We start from the raw sequence: 13065 nt of genomic DNA, 5'->3' as shown, positions 1-13065 counted from the left end.
AGCAACAGCAAGGAGTAACTATGACTCTCTTAAGGTATCCAAATGTATCGTCAACAGGCGAAATACATCGGCAAACTCGAGAAGCTCCCGGCAGGAGTACTGTGATATACTTTAGGGTGACTGATAATGGCGTATCGCTTCAGGTGAACTGGCCAGAATAAGATTGAAAATGTGACCGTGGTAAAACGGGGAGCAACTGACAGGAGTAACTATGACTCTCTTAAGGTAGCCAAATGCCTCGTCAACAGGCGAAATACATTGGTAAACTGGAATAGCCCCTAGCAGGAGTACTGTGAAAGTCATAATGTCGACAAATAATGGCGTATCGCGTCTGGTGAAAAGGGCAGAGGAATATTGTAGATGTGACTGTGGTTTAACGGAGAGAAACTGGCAGGAGTAACTATGACTCTCTTAAGGTAGCCAAATGCCTCTTCAATAGGCGAAATACATCGGTAAAGTCGAGAAGCTCCCGGCAGGAGTACTGTGAAAGTCTTTATGTCAACAGATTTTAGCGTATCGCTTCAGGAGAATTGGCCAGAGTAAGCTTGTAGATGTGCCTGTTGTAAAATGGGGAGCAACAGCAAGGGGAAACTATGACTCTCTTAAGGTATCCAAATGCCTCGTTAACAGGCGAAATACATCGGCAAACTCGAGAAGCTCCCGGCAGGAGTAATGTGATATTCTTTAGGTTGACTGATAATGGCGTATCGCTTCAGGTGAACAGGCCAGAATGAGATTGAAAATGTGACTGTGGTTAAACGGGGAGCAACTGACAGGAGTAACTATGACTCTCTTAAGGTAGCCAAATGCCTCGTCAACAGGCGTATCGCTTCGGGTGAACTGGCCAGAATAAGATTGAAAATGTGACTGTGGTAAAACGGGGAGCAACGGACAGGAGTAAGTATGACTCTCTTAAGGTAGCCAAATGCCTCGTCAACAGGCGAAATACATTGGTAAACTGGAGGGGCCCCTAGCAGGAGTACTTTGAAAGACATGATGTCGACAAATAATGGCGTATCGCGTCTGGTGAAAGGGGCACAGGAAAATGGTAGATGTGACTGTGGTTTAACGGAGAGACACTGGCAGGAGTATCTATGACTCTCTTAAGGTAGCCAAACGCCTCCTCAATAGGCGAAATACATCGGCAAAGTCGAAAAGCTCCCGCCAGGAGTACTGTGAAAGTCTTTATGTCAACAGATATTAGCGTATCGCTTCAGGAGAATTGGCCAGAGTAAGCTTGTAGATGTGCCTGTTGTAAAATGGGGAGCAACAGCAAGGGGAAACTATGACTCTCTTAAGGTATCCAAATGCCTCGTCAACAGGCGAAATACATCGGCAAACTCGAGAAGCTCCCGGCAGGAGTAATGTGATATTCTTTAGGTTGACTGATAATGGCGTATCGCTTCAGGTGAACTGGCCAGGATAAGATTAAAATGTGACTTTGGTAAAACGGGGAGCAACTGACAGGAGTAACTATGACTCTCTGAAGGTAGCCAAATGCCTCTTCAACAGGCGAAATACTTTGGTAAACTGGAGGAGCCCCTAGCAGGAGTACGGTGAAAGTCATAATGTCGATAAATAATATCGTATCGCGTCTGGTGTAAGGGGCGGAGGAAAATTGTAAATGTAAATGTGGTTTAACGGAGAGACACTGGCAGGAGTAACTATAACTCTCTTAAGGTAGCCAAATGCCTCGTCAATATGCGAAATACATCGGCAAATTCGAGACGCTCCCGGCAGGAGTACTGTGAAAGTCTTTATGTCAACAGATATTAGCGTATCGCTTCAGGAGAATTGGCCAGAGTAAGCTTGTAGATGTGCCTGTTGTAAAATGGGGAGCAACAGCAAGGAGTAACTATGACTCTCTTAAGGTATCCAAATGTATCGTCAACAGGCGAAATACATCGGCAAACTCGAGAAGCTCCCGGCAGGAGTAATGTGATATTCTTTAGGTTGACTGATAATGGCGTATCGCTTCAGGTGAACTGGCCAGAATAAGATTAAAATGTGACTTTGGTAAAACGGGGAGCAACTGACAGGAGTAACTATGACTCTCTGAAGGTAGCCAAATGCCTCTTCAACAGGCGAAATACTTTGGTAAACTGGAGGAGCCCCTAGCAGGAGTACTGTGAAAGTCATAATGTCGATAAATAATATCGTATCGCGTCTGGTGTAAGGGGCGGAGGAAAATTGTAAATGTAAATGTGGTTTAACGGAGAGACACTGGCAGGAGTAACTATAACTCTCTTAAGGTAGCCAAATGCCTCGTCAATATGCGAAACATATCGGCAAATTCGAGACGCTCCCGGCAGGAGTACTGTGAAAGTCTTTATGTCAACAGATATTAGCGTATCGCTTCAGGAGAATTGGCCAGAGTAAGCTTGTAGATGTGCCTGTTGTAAAATGGGGAGCAACAGCAAGGAGTAACTATGACTCTCTTAAGGTATCCAAATGTATCGTCAACAGGCGAAATACATCGGCAAACTCGAGAAGCTCCCGGCAGGAGTACTGTGATATACTTTAGGTTGACTGATAATGGCGTATCGCTTCAGGTGAACTGGCCAGAATAAGATTGAAAATGTGACCGTGGTAAAACGGGGAGCAACTGACAGGAGTAACTATGACTCTCTTAAGGTAGCCAAATGCCTCGTCAACAGGCGAAATACATTGGTAAACTGGAATAGCCCCTAGCAGGAGTACTGTGAAAGTCATAATGTCGACAAATAATGGCGTATCGCGTCTGGTGAAAAGGGCAGAGGAATATTGTAGATGTGACTGTGGTTTAACGGAGAGAAACTGGCAGGAGTAACTATGACTCTCTTAAGGTAGCCAAATGCCTCTTCAATAGGCGAAATACATCGGTAAAGTCGAGAAGCTCCCGGCAGGAGTACTGTGAAAGTCTTTATGTCAACAGATATTAGCGTATCGCTTCAGGAGAATTGGCCAGAGTAAGCTTGTAGATGTGCCTGTTGTAAAATGGGGAGCAACAGCAAGGAGTAACTATGACTCTCTTAAGGTATCCAAATGTATCGTCAACAGGCGAAATACATCGGCAAACTCGAGAAGCTCCCGGCAGGAGTACTGTGATATACTTTAGGTTGACTGATAATGGCGTATCGCTTCAGGTGAACTGGCCAGAATGAGATTGAAAATGTGACTGTGGTTAAACGGGGAGCAACTGACAGGAGTAACTATGACTCTCTTAAGGTAGCCAAATGCCTCGTCAAGAGGCGTATCGCTTCGGGTGAACTGGCCAGAATAAGATTGAAAATGTGACTGTGGTAAAACGGGGAGCAACGGACAGGAGTAAGTATGACTCTCTTAAGGTAGCCAAATGCCTCGTCAACAGGCGAAATACATTGGTAAACTGGAGGAGCCCCTAGCAGGAGTACTTTGAAAGGCATGATGTCGACAAATAATGGCGTATCACGTCTGGTGAAAGGGGCACAGGAAAATGGTAGATGTGACTGTGGTTTAACGGAGAGACACTGGCAGGAGTATCTATGACTCTCTTAAGGTAGCCAAACGCCTCCTCAATAGGCGAAATACATCGGCAAAGTCGAAAAGCTCCCGCCAGGAGTACTGTGAAAGTCTTTATGTCAACAGATATTAGCGTATCGCTTCAGGAGAATTGGCCAGAGTAAGCTTGTAGATGTGCCTGTTGTAAAATGGGGAGCAACAGCAAGGGGAAACTATGACTCTCTTAAGGTATCCAAATGCCTCGTCAACAGGCGAAATACATCGGCAAACTCGAGAAGCTCCCGGCAGGAGTAATGTGATATTCTTTAGGTTGACTGATAATGGCGTATCGCTTCAGGTGAACTGGCCAGGATAAGATTAAAATGTGACTTTGGTAAAACGGGGAGCAACTGACAGGAGTAACTATGACTCTCTGAAGGTAGCCAAATGCCTCTTCAACAGGCGAAATACTTTGGTAAACTGGAGGAGCCCCTAGCAGGAGTACGGTGAAAGTCATAATGTCGATAAATAATATCGTATCGCGTCTGGTGTAAGGGGCGGAGGAAAATTGTAAATGTAAATGTGGTTTAACGGAGAGACACTGGCAGGAGTAACTATAACTCTCTTAAGGTAGCCAAATGCCTCGTCAATATGCGAAATACATCGGCAAATTCGAGACGCTCCCGGCAGGAGTACTGTGAAAGTCTTTATGTCAACAGATATTAGCGTATCGCTTCAGGAGAATTGGCCAGAGTAAGCTTGTAGATGTGCCTGTTGTAAAATGGGGAGCAACAGCAAGGAGTAACTATGACTCTCTTAAGGTATCCAAATGTATCGTCAACAGGCGAAATACATCGGCAAACTCGAGAAGCTCCCGGCAGGAGTAATGTGATATTCTTTAGGTTGACTGATAATGGCGTATCGCTTCAGGTGAACTGGCCAGAATAAGATTAAAATGTGACTTTGGTAAAACGGGGAGCAACTGACAGGAGTAACTATGACTCTCTGAAGGTAGCCAAATGCCTCTTCAACAGGCGAAATACTTTGGTAAACTGGAGGAGCCCCTAGCAGGAGTACTGTGAAAGTCATAATGTCGATAAATAATATCGTATCGCGTCTGGTGTAAGGGGCGGAGGAAAATTGTAAATGTAAATGTGGTTTAACGGAGAGACACTGGCAGGAGTAACTATAACTCTCTTAAGGTAGCCAAATGCCTCGTCAATATGCGAAACATATCGGCAAATTCGAGACGCTCCCGGCAGGAGTACTGTGAAAGTCTTTATGTCAACAGATATTAGCGTATCGCTTCAGGAGAATTGGCCAGAGTAAGCTTGTAGATGTGCCTGTTGTAAAATGGGGAGCAACAGCAAGGAGTAACTATGACTCTCTTAAGGTATCCAAATGTATCGTCAACAGGCGAAATACATCGGCAAACTCGAGAAGCTCCCGGCAGGAGTACTGTGATATACTTTAGGTTGACTGATAATGGCGTATCGCTTCAGGTGAACTGGCCAGAATAAGATTGAAAATGTGACCGTGGTAAAACGGGGAGCAACTGACAGGAGTAACTATGACTCTCTTAAGGTAGCCAAATGCCTCGTCAACAGGCGAAATACATTGGTAAACTGGAATAGCCCCTAGCAGGAGTACTGTGAAAGTCATAATGTCGACAAATAATGGCGTATCGCGTCTGGTGAAAAGGGCAGAGGAATATTGTAGATGTGACTGTGGTTTAACGGAGAGAAACTGGCAGGAGTAACTATGACTCTCTTAAGGTAGCCAAATGCCTCTTCAATAGGCGAAATACATCGGTAAAGTCGAGAAGCTCCCGGCAGGAGTACTGTGAAAGTCTTTATGTCAACAGATATTAGCGTATCGCTTCAGGAGAATTGGCCAGAGTAAGCTTGTAGATGTGCCTGTTGTAAAATGGGGAGCAACAGCAAGGGGAAACTATGACTCTCTTAAGGTATCCAAATGCCTCGTCAACAGGCGAAATACATCGGCAAACTCGAGAAGCTCCCGGCAGGAGTAATGTGATATTCTTTAGGTTGACTGATAATGGCGTATCGCTTCAGGTGAACTGGCCAGAATGAGATTGAAAATGTGACTGTGGTTAAACGGGGAGCAACTGACAGGAGTAACTATGACTCTCTTAAGGTAGCCAAATGCCTCGTCAAGAGGCGTATCGCTTCGGGTGAACTGGCCAGAATAAGATTGAAAATGTGACTGTGGTAAAACGGGGAGCAACGGACAGGAGTAAGTATGACTCTCTTAAGGTAGCCAAATGCCTCGTCAACAGGCGAAATACATTGGTAAACTGGAGGGGCCCCTAGCAAGAGTACTTTGAAAGACATGATGTCGACAAATAATGGCGTATCGCGTCTGGTGAAAGGGGCACAGGAAAATTGTAGATGTGACTGTGGTTTAACGGAGAGACACTGGCAGGAGTATCTATGACTCTCTTAAGGTAGCCAAACGCCTCCTCAATAGGCGAAATACATCGGCAAAGTCGAAAAGCTCCCGCCAGGAGTACTGTGAAAGTCTTTATGTCAACAGATATTAGCGTATCGCTTCAGGAGAATTGGCCAGAGTAAGCTTGTAGATGTGCCTGTTGTAAAATGGGGAGCAACAGCAAGGGGAAACTATGACTCTCTTAAGGTATCCAAATGCCTCGTCAACAGGCGAAATACATCGGCAAACTCGAGAAGCTCCCGGCAGGAGTAATGTGATATTCTTTAGGTTGACTGATAATGGCGTATCGCTTCAGGTGAACTGGCCAGGATAAGATTAAAATGTGACTTTGGTAAAACGGGGAGCAACTGACAGGAGTAACTATGACTCTCTGAAGGTAGCCAAATGCCTCTTCAACAGGCGAAATACTTTGGTAAACTGGAGGAGCCCCTAGCAGGAGTACGGTGAAAGTCATAATGTCGATAAATAATATCGTATCGCGTCTGGTGTAAGGGGCGGAGGAAAATTGTAAATGTAAATGTGGTTTAACGGAGAGACACTGGCAGGAGTAACTATAACTCTCTTAAGGTAGCCAAATGCCTCGTCAATATGCGAAACATATCGGCAAATTCGAGACGCTCCCGGCAGGAGTACTGTGAAAGTCTTTATGTCAACAGATATTAGCGTATCGCTTCAGGAGAATCGGCCAGAGTAAGCTTGTAGATGTGCCTGTTGTAAAATGGGGAGCAACAGCAAGGAGTAACTATGACTCTCTTAAGGTATCCAAATGTATCGTCAACAGGCGAAATACATCGGCAAACTCGAGAAGCTCCCGGCAGGAGTACTGTGATATACTTTAGGTTGACTGATAATGGCGTATCGCTTCAGGTGAACTGGCCAGAATGAGATTGAAAATGTGACCGTGGTAAAACGGGGAGCAACTGACAGGAGTAACTATGACTCTCTTAAGGTAGCCAAATGCCTCGTCAACAGGCGAAATACATTGGTAAACTGGAATAGCCCCTAGCAGGAGTACTGTGAAAGTCATAATGTCGACAAATAATGGCGTATCGCGTCTGGTGAAAGGGGCAGAGGAATATTGTAGATGTGACTGTGGTTTAACGGAGAGAAACTGGCAGGAGTAACTATGACTCTCTTAAGGTAGCCAAATGCCTCTTCAATAGGCGAAATACATCGGTAAAGTCGAGAAGCTCCCGGCAGGAGTACTGTGAAAGTCTTTATGTCAACAGATATTAGCGTATCGCTTCAGGAGAATTGGCCAGAGTAAGCTTGTAGATGTGCCTGTTGTAAAATGGGGAGCAACAGCAAGGAGTAACTATGACTCTCTTAAGGTATCCAAATGCCTCGTCAACAGGCGAAATACATCGGCAAACTCGAGAAGCTCCCGGCAGGAGTAATGTGATATTCTTTAGGTTGACTGATAATGGCGTAACGCTTCAGGTGAACTGGCCAGAATAAGATTAAAATGTGACTTTGGTAAAACGGGGAGCAACTGACAGGAGTAACTATGACTCTCTGAAGGTAGCCAAATGCTCTTCAACAGGCGAAATACTTTGGTAAACTGGAGGAGCCCCTAGCAGGAGTACGGTGAAAGTCATAATGTCGATAAATAATATCGTATCGCGTCTGGTGTAAGGGGCGGAGGAAAATTGTAAATGTAAATGTGGTTTAACGGAGAGACACTGGCAGGAGTAACTATAACTCTCTTAAGGTAGCCAAATGCCTCGTCAATATGCGAAATACATCGGCAAATTCGAGACGCTCCCGGCAGGAGTACTGTGAAAGTCTTTATGTCAACAGATATTAGCGTATCGCTTCAGGAGAATTGGCCAGAGTAAGCTAGTAGATGTGCCTGTTGTAAAATGGGGAGCAACAGCAAGGAGTAACTATGACTCTCTTAAGGTATCCAAATGTATCGTCAACAGGCCAAATACATCAGCAAACTCGAGAAGCTCCCGGCAGGAGTAATGTGATATTCTTTAGGTTGACTGATAATGGCGTATCGCTTCAGGTGAACTGGCCAGAATAAGATTAAAATGTGACTTTGGTAAAACGGGGAGCAACTGACAGGAGTAACTATGACTCTCTGAAGGTAGCCAAATGCCTCTTCAACAGGCGAAATACTTTGGTAAACTGGAGGAGCCCCTAGCAGGAGTACTGTGAAAGTCATAATGTCGATAAATAATATCGTATCGCGTCTGGTGTAAGGGGCGGAGGAAAATTGTAAATGTAAATGTGGTTTAACGGAGAGACACTGGCAGGAGTAACTATAACTCTCTTAAGGTAGCCAAATGCCTCGTCAATATGCGAAACATATCGGCAAATTCGAGACGCTCCCGGCAGGAGTACTGTGAAAGTCTTTATGTCAACAGATATTAGCGTATCGCTTCAGGAGATTTGGCCAGAGTAAGCTTGTAGATGTGCCTGTTGTAAAATGGGGAGCAACAGCAAGGAGTAACTATGACTCTCTTAAGGTATCCAAATGTATCGTCATCAGGCGAAATACATCGGCAAACTCGAGAAGCTCCCGGCAGGAGTACTGTGATATACTTTAGGTTGACTGATAATGGCGTATCGCTTCAGGTGAACTGGCCAGAATAAGATTGAAAATGTGACCGTGGTAAAACGGGGAGCAACTGACAGGAGTAACTATGACTCTCTTAAGGTAGCCAAATGCCTCGTCAACAGGCGAAATACATTGGTAAACTGGAATAGCCCCTAGCAGGAGTACTGTGAAAGTCATAATGTCGACAAATAATGGCGTATCGCGTCTGGTGAAAGGGGCAGAGGAATATTGTAGATGTGACTGTGGTTTAACGGAGAGAAACTGGCAGGAGTAACTATGACTCTCTTAAGGTAGCCAAATGCCTCTTCAATAGGCGAAATACATCGGTAAAGTCGAGAAGCTCCCGGCAGGAGTACTGTGAAAGTCTTTATGTCAACAGATATTAGCGTATCGCTTCAGGAGAATTGGCCAGAGTAAGCTTGTAGATGTGCCTGTTGTAAAATGGGGAGCAACAGCAAGGGGAAACTATGACTCTCTTAAGGCATCCAAATGCCTCGTCAACAGGCGAAATACATCGGCAAACTCGAGAAGCTCCCGGCAAGAGTAATGTGATATTCTTTAGGTTGACTGAAAATGGCGTATCGCTTCGGGTGAACTGGCCAGAATGAGATTGAAAATGTGACTGTGGTTAAACGGGGAGCAACTGACTGGAGTAACTATGACTCTCTTAAGGTAGCCAAATGCCTCGTCAAGAGGCGTATCGCTTCGGGTGAACTGGCCAGAATAAGATTGAAAATGTGACTGTGGTAAAATGGGGAGCAACTGACAGGAGTAACTATGACTCTCTTAAGGTAGCCAAATGCCTCGTCAACAGGCGAAATACATTGGTAAACTGGAGGAGCCCCTAGCAGGAGTACTTTGAAAGACATGATGTCGACAAATAATGACGTATCGCGTCTGGTGAAAGGGGCACAGGAAAATGGTAGATGTGACTGTGGTTTAACGGAGAGACACTGGCAGGAGTATCTATGACTCTCTTAAGGTAGCCAAACGCCTCCTCAATAGGCGAAATACATCGGCAAAGTCGAAAAGCTCCCGCCAGGAGTACTGTGAAAGTTTTTATGTCAACAGATATTAGCGTATCGCTTCAGGAGAATTGGCCAGAGTAAGCTTGTAGATGTGCCTGTTGTAAAATGGGGAGCAACAGCAAGGGGAAACTATGACTCTCTTAAGGTATCCAAATGCCTCGTCAACAGGCGAAATACATCGGCAAACTCGAGAAGCTCCCGGCAGGAGTAATGTGATATTCTTTAGGTTGACTGATAATGGCGTATCGCTTCAGGTGAACTGGCCAGAATAAGATTAAAATGTGACTTTGGTAAAACGGGGAGCAACTGACAGGAGTAACTATGACTCTCTGAAGGTAGCCAAATGCCTCTTCAACAGGCGAAATACTTTGGTAAACTGGAGGAGCCCCTAGCAGGAGTACGGTGAAAGTCATAATGTCGATAAATAATATCGTATCGCGTCTGGTGTAAGGGGCGGAGGAAAATTGTAAATGTAAATGTGGTTTAACGGAGAGACACTGGCAGGAGTATCTATGACTCTCTTAAGGTAGCCAAACGCCTCCTCAATAGGCGAAATACATCGGCAAAGTCGAAATGCTCCCGCCAGGAGTACTGTGAAAGTTTTTATGTCAACAGATATTAGCGTATCGCTTCAGGAGAATTGGCCAGAGTAAGCTTGTAGATGTGCCTGTTGTAAAATGGGGAGCAACAGCAAGGGGAAACTATGACTCTCTTAAGGTATCCAAATGCCTCGTCAACAGGCGAAATACATCGGCAAACTCGAGAAGCTCCCGGCAGGAGTAATGTGATATTCTTTAGGTTGACTGATAATGGCGTATCGCTTCAGGTGAACTGGCCAGAATAAGATTAAAATGTGACTTTGGTAAAACGGGGAGCAACTGACAGGAGTAACTATGACTCTCTGAAGGTAGCCAAATGCCTCTTCAACAGGCGAAATACTTTGGTAAACTGGAGGAGCCCCTAGCAGGAGTACGGTGAAAGTCATAATGTCGATAAATAATATAGTATCGCGTCTGGTGTAAGGGGCGGAGGAAAATTGTAAATGTAAATGTGGTTTAACGGAGAGACACTGGCAGGAGTAACTATAACTCTCTTAAGGTAGCCAAATGCCTCGTCAATATGCGAAATACATCGGCAAATTCGAGACGCTCCCGGCAGGAGTACTGTGAAAGTCTTTATGTCAACAGATATTAGCGTATCGCTTCAGGAGAATTGGCCAGAGTAAGCTTGTAGATGTGCCTGTTGTAAAATGGGGAGCAACAGCAAGGGGAAACTATGACTCTCTTAAGGTATCCAAATGCCTCGTCAACAGGCGAAATACATCGGCAAACTCGAGAAGCTCCCGGCAGGTGTACTGTGATATTCTTTAGGTTGACTGATAATGGCGTATCGCTTCAGGTGAACTGGCCAGAATAAGATTGAAAATGTGACCGTGGTAAAACGGGGAGCAACTGACAGGAGTAACTATGACTCTCTTAAGGTAGCCAAATGCCTCGTCAACGGGCGAAATACATTGGTAAACTGGAGGAGCCCCTAGCAGGAGTACTGTGAAAGTCATAATGTCGACAAATAATGGCGTATCGCGTGTGGTGAAAGGGGCAGAGGAATATTGTAGATGTGACTGTGGTTTAACGGAGAGAAACTGGCAGGAGTAACTATGACTCTCTTAAGGTAGCCAAATGCCTCTTCAATAGGCGCAATACATCGGTAAAGTCGAGAGGCTCCCGGAAGGAGTACTGTGAAAGTCTTTATGTCAACAGATATTAGCGTATCGCTTCAGGAGAATTGGCCAGAGTAAGCTTGTAGATGTGCCTGTTGTAAAATGGGGAGCAACAGCAAGGGGAAACTATGACTCTCTTAAGGTATCCAAATGCCTCGTCAACAGGCGAAATACATCGGCAAACTCGAGAAGCTCCCGGCAGGAGTAATGTGATATTCTTTAGGTTGACTGATAATGGCGTATCGCTTCAGGTGAACTGGCCAGAATGAGATTGAAAATGTGACTGTGGTTAAACGGGGAGCAACTGAGAGGAGTAACTATGACTCTCTGAAGGTAGCCAAATGCCTCTTCAACAGGCGAAATACTTTGGTAAACTGGAGGAGCCCCTAGCAGGAGTACTGTGAAAGTCATATTGTCGATAAATAATATCGTATCGCGTCTGGTGTAAGGGGCGGAAGAAAATTGTAAATGTAAATGTGGTTTAACGGAGAGACTCTGGCAGGAGTAACTATAACTCTCTTAAGGTAGCCAAATGCCTCGTCAATATGCGAAATACATCGGCAAATTCGAGACGCTCCCGGCAGGAGTACTGTGAAAGTCTTTATGTCAACAGATATTAGCGTATCGCTTCAGGAGAATTGGCCAGAGTAAGCTTGTAGATGTGCCTGTTGTAAAATGGGGAGCAACAGCAAGGAGTAACTATGACTCTCTTAAGGTATCCAAATGTATCGTCAACAGGCGAAATACATCGGCAAACTCGAGAAGCTCCCGGCAGGAGTACTGTGATATACTTTAGGTTGACTGATAATGGCGTATCGCTTCAGGTGAACTGGCCAGAATAAGATTGAAAATGTGACTGTGGTAAAACGGGGAGCAACTGACAGGAGTAACTATGACTCTCTTAAGGTAGTCAAATGCCTCGTCAACAGGCGAAATACATTGGTAAACTGGAGGAGCCCCTAGCAGGAGTACTTTGAAAGACATGATGTCGACAAATAGTGGCGTATCGCGTCTGGTGAAAGGGGCACAGGAAAATGGTAGATGTGACTGTGGTTTAACGGAGAGACACTGGCAGGAGTATCTATGACTCTCTTAAGGTAGCCAAACGCCTCCTCAATAGGCGAAATACATCGGCAAAGTCGAAAAGCTCCCGCCAGGAGTACTGTGAAAGTCATTATGTCAACAGATATTAGCGTATCGCTTCAGGAGAATTGGCCAGAGTAAGCTTGTAGATGTGCCTGTTGTAAAATGGGGAGCAACAGCAGGGAGTAACTATGACTCTCTTAAGGTATCCAAATGTATCGTCAACAGGCGAAATACATCGGCAAACTCGAGAAGCTCCCGGCAGGAGTACTGTGATATACTTTAGGCTGACTGATAATGGCGTATCGCTTCAGGTGAACTGGCCAGAATAAGATTGAAAATGTGACTGTGGTAAAACGGGGAGCAACTGACAGGAGTAACTATGACTCTCTTAAGGTAGCCAAATGCCTCGTCAACGGGCGAAATACATTGGTAAACTGGAGGAGCCCCTAGCAGGAGTACTGTGAAAGTCATAATGTCGACAAATAATGGCGTATCGCGTGTGGTGAAAGGGGCAGAGGAATATTGTAGATATGACTGTGGTTTAACGGAGAGAAACTGGCAGGAGTAACTATGACTCTCTTACGGTAGCCAAATGCCTCTTCAATAGGCGAAATACATCGGTAAAGTCGAGAAGCTCCCGGAAGGAGTACTGTGAAAGTCTTTATGTCAACAGATATTAGCGTATCGCTTCAGGAGAATTGGCCAGAGTAAGCTTGTAGATGTGCCTGTTGTAA

Source organism: Schistocerca americana, chromosome X (genome assembly GCF_021461395.2).
Source record: "Schistocerca americana isolate TAMUIC-IGC-003095 chromosome X, iqSchAmer2.1, whole genome shotgun sequence".
Taxonomy (NCBI): domain Eukaryota; kingdom Metazoa; phylum Arthropoda; class Insecta; order Orthoptera; family Acrididae; genus Schistocerca; species Schistocerca americana.
This window is presented reverse-complemented; position numbering follows the sequence as displayed.